The sequence below is a fragment of the Phocoena phocoena genome, chromosome 5, assembly GCF_963924675.1.
Source record: "Phocoena phocoena chromosome 5, mPhoPho1.1, whole genome shotgun sequence".
Lineage (NCBI taxonomy): Eukaryota > Metazoa > Chordata > Mammalia > Artiodactyla > Phocoenidae > Phocoena > Phocoena phocoena.
Window position 1 is genome coordinate 120,777,344 of NC_089223.1, and position 4,599 is coordinate 120,781,942.

A 4,599-nucleotide genomic window follows, 5' to 3' on the forward strand; every position below is an offset into this window, starting at 1 on the left:
ATCCAAAGGGGGGCTGAAACCCAGCCCTGGGAGCACTTAGAGCCAACTAGAAGCAGGGACCCAAATGCCATCCTATCTCTCACCTACCATCCTTCCTGCAAGCTGTTGTCAACCAACTTTCCATCTTACAAAGGAGCTTTTTCCACGTGGCAGACGTGGTCACTAATACCTCCTGAGGTTTATGTCTTCCAAGTTCTACCACTGAGAGGAAATAACAAACAGACATTGCTTTCTTCTCAAATCCAAACATCCCAGGAAATAACTGCTTTCCATGGTAATTTACATGTATTATCTCACTTGATACTCATTCAACAGTCCAATGAAGTAGGTACTTTATCATCAGAGAAACCCATGCCACCTATCTAGAGGATAGTAACCTACTGATTAAAATCCTGCCGTTTACTTCAGGGTCAAGCCATCAACCACCGTGTACTGCTGCTCTCCACAGGCATACTGTGGATCCACCCTTTAGCCAATCATCTGAGGCCAGAGAAGGTTGAACCCTGTAAGACTGTGGCCATGTAGCTAGGATGGGACAGTTCTTGAAGAAGCAGGGCTGGCAGACAGAAAAGCCTCTAGAAAGCCACTGAACAAAGACAAATCCAAAGTATCAAGCTAGCGTGCTGAAAGATAAATCATCAGGAAGTGATCATTTGCAAGAGAACATAATGAGTTTGACTCTGACTAGTTTGGTTTGTGCTGGCCGCCCACGTATGTAGATATAGCCACCAGGCAGGTGGGAATGAGATGGCTGTGTACCCAGGTAGAGACTAATTTTATAAATCTAGGAGTCACGCTCAAAGCAGGGGTAATTAAAGAAAAGGGAGTGGATGTTTGCTGAGGAAAAAAGTATAGAGAAGGTTCTAAAAATGAAAGAGAGAGTAGGAGTTCTTGGTGGAGGAGCCGGGGAAGGAACTTGGGAAATACTTCTACGTTTGGAGGACAGAAAAAGGAAAAGTCAGTAATAATGGAAGCAGAGAAGAAGCCACCAGGAAAAGACGAAAAGGGTGAGAGAGGAGGGTCCAAAGACAAGAACACTGCAAGATGAAGTAATGACAGTATCATCTAGAGACAGAGAAGGAAGACCCAGAACAATCTAATTAGACAACAGTCACTGGCGTCCATTTGGCAGCAAAGCGTGGGAGGGAATGTTTAAACTAATCATGGTTTAAGGAGTGGAGAGGGGCAGTGGGTCATGAAGTGGGTCGCAGGTGTAATGAGTCTTTGACGAGGTTCAGTGATGAAGGAAAGAAGAGAAGTCGTATGGAAAACAGCGTTTTACGATATGGGAGCCCTGAGTCTGCTGTAGGTCCAGGGGGCAGAGCCGTTAGAAAAGGAGGACTCACACGTGGGCAGCCCTGAAGGAAGGAAGGCCTCGTAGCACCTCACCTACCCAGAACCTGGCAATCCGGCAACCTCTCCTATCCAGAATACAATCAAGAACCACGAGGCAAAAATGGTCTCAACAGCCTAAATCAATGTCATTATACTTTTTCAATCAAGTTCTTGGGTTTCACCTAAAAGAAAACTCTGATTCTTCTGCAAAACTGAATCAGTCTTACTCTCCTCTAGGTCAGAGATGGAGAAATGTTTCTCCTGGACTCTAGTCTGATAGTAGAAAACCACACCCACATATACTCATGATAAAAGGTTAAATCAAATTCCCATTTAATTAGCTAAGGATACAAAATCTCATAGGACATCAGGAAGCCACAGAGCAGGAACAGATGTAACATATTTCAGCATGGCTTTCCTTGACCCAGGGTCCCTGGGAGCAGAGGTGGGATAGGGGCAAGAAAATAAAACTGACACTGTCCAGACAGGGTGGGGTTTTCTACCTGGAAACATAATTCTGTCTAAAATCCTGTCCTTTTATGCTAAGTGTCCAATCACCATTCTAGAACTTACACTAACACCATAGGTCATTCCGTTTAACGGAAGGCTTACAGATACCAGGTTTCCTGGTCCTTGAACCATTCTCAGCATCAGCAGGACACATCAGTGTATAGTCAGTGCCAGGTATCCCCAAATAATAGCTCTGCCTCTGGTTCTCCAGTACCCTAGAAAGATCATTTCCCCTCTGAGTCAGAGGTTTTCTGGTGCCTGTGTCCCTTCTCCAGCCATCTCCATCCTGCTCTGTGCCCTGGGAGAGGGATCTGTATGGACTGCACCAAAGAGATCTATCTTGCCTTCTGTATTCCAGTTGGGGTCGGCCAATAGGAAACACTGGAAGGACACTGAAATAGAGGAGGGAGATGAGGTCAGAGATTTGTTCTCATAAACTCTCTTCACATCACCAAGTTTGAGGTGCCATTTATTTTTTGCAGGGCCTGACTTCTACCACCATCCCATGACAGATAGGTTTCAGCTCCCATGCCAATTCTATCAATTGGTAGGCACTTCTGGGAACGTCTTTTGTGAAGGATTCTAAGACCACGTCCAGGCTTTTAGTGATTGGTGGGTCATGATTGGTTGGGGAAGAGTAGCTCTCATGCCAAGTGTTGCCAGCCCTTGTTTTGCATCTTAACAATCATCTGGTGTCCAGATTCTCAGAAGATGTAAAGCCAGAGACAGAGATTTGTTACAAGTGGTCAATCTGGGAAAAATACAAAGTGGCGGCTGACAGAGTAGCGGAAGAGGAGCCTGAAAGGAAAGCTTAAAAAGTAAACAAACAGGGCTTCCCTGGTGGCACAGTGGTTGAGAGTCTGCCTGCCGATGCAGGGGACACGGGTTCGTGCCCCGGTCCGGGAAGATCCCACATGCCTCAAAGTGGCTGAGCCTGCGCGTCTGGAGCCTGTGCTCCGCAACGGGAGAGGCCACAACAGTGAGAGGCCCACGTACAGCAAAAAAAAAAAAAAAGTAAACAAACAAAAAAGCTAAACACAATGAGATTTCTCCTGAAATCTAGCCTCAGCTTGCTGGGGAGCCCCGGAGTGTGAGCGGCACCACAAAGTCGATGCTCCTCATAACTGTTGAACCAGCCCAAACTAGCCCTATCCTGTTTCTAAAAAGGTACTGAGTTGTTTTCAGAGACAGCAGAACAAAACCCACAAGTCATGTGGCCAAAGCATGCCCAGAGGAGAAAATTTTGACCTAAAATAACACCTGGAACTAAAGTTCCTCCCCACGGAACCAAAGGACTGAGACATGACTGGAGCGTGAATGCCGGAACCCTTTCAGAAGCGAAGGGTGCTGAGACAAGGGCGATAGGTTTTTGTATCCCGTGTCAGTCAGTCACTGGTTCCCTGGTTGGGTGGGTGGAGGCAGGGGGTGTGCAGTAAACCTCCCAAGTAGTTCTGGGCAGTTTCCTGGGGAGGGCGATTCTCTGGAGAAGGGTGGATCCACAAGCTACTATCAGCCAACACTCACAACAGCTGAGGGTGGTGTGCTGGTCAAATAAAGGGGGGAGGGGTGAGACCAACAGTGTCTAGTAGAGGGGGCTTCCAAGGTGTCTAGGCATCGGCCAGTGTCCTGGATACTTGTTCTCCTACCACTCTGTCATCCAGAGGTCTCCATTTATCAGCACTTACTGACACTGGTGGCGCACAGATATGCCATCCCATGTGGTCTTTAGCTGGCCGTCATCAACTGAGATCTGATAACTCATCTGATCCCCAGGTGTAGTCAGTGCTGTAGTAGCCCCTCTGAGTCCCAGCCCTGAGAGCCCTGCAGTCTCTCTCCTCTCTCTCTCTCTCTCTCTCTCTCTTTCTCTGTCTGTCTCTGTCTCTCTCTGTCTGTCTCTCTGTCTGTCTTTGTCTGTCTCTCTCTCTGTCTCTGTCTCTCCCTCCCTCTCTCCCTCCCTCTCTCTCCCTCCCTCTCTCTCTCTCTCTCTCTCTTTCTCTGTCTGTCTCTGTCTCTCTCTGTCTCTCTGTCTGTCTCTCTGTCTGTCTTTGTCTGTCTCTCTGTCTGTCTCTGTCTCTCCCTCCCTCTCTCCCTCCCTCTCTCTCCCTCCCTCTCTCTCTCTCTCTCTCTCTCTCTCTCTCTTTCTCTGTCTGTCTCTGTCTCTCTCTGTCTGTCTCTCTGTCTGTCTTTGTCTGTCTCTCTCTCTGTCTCTGTCTCTCCCTCCCTCTCTCCCTCCCTCTCTCTCCCTCCCTCTCTCTCTCTCTCTCTCTCTCTCTCTCTTTCTCTGTCTGTCTCTGTCTCTCTCTGTCTCTCTGTCTGTCTCTCTGTCTGTCTTTGTCTGTCTCTCTCTCTGTCTCTGTCTCTCCCTCCCTCTCTCCCTCCCTCTCTCTCCCTCCCTCTCTCTCTCTCTCTCTCTCTCTCTCTCTCTTTCTCTGTCTCTCTCTGTCTCTCTGTCTGTCTCTCTGTCTGTCTTTGTCTGTCTCTCTCTCTGTCTCTGTCTCTCCCTCCCTCTCTCCCTCCCTCTCTCTCCCTCCCTCTCTCTCCCTCCCTCTCTCTCCCTCCCTCTCTCCCTCCCTCTCTCTCCCTCTCTCTCTCTCTCTCTCTCTTTCTCTGTCTGTCTCTGTCTCTCTCTGTCTCTCTGTCTGTCTCTCTGTCTGTCTTTGTCTGTCTCTCTCTCTGTCTCTGTCTCTCCCTCCCTCTCTCTCCCTCCCTCTCTCTCCCTCCCTCTCTCTCCCTCCCTCTCTCCCTCCCTCTCCC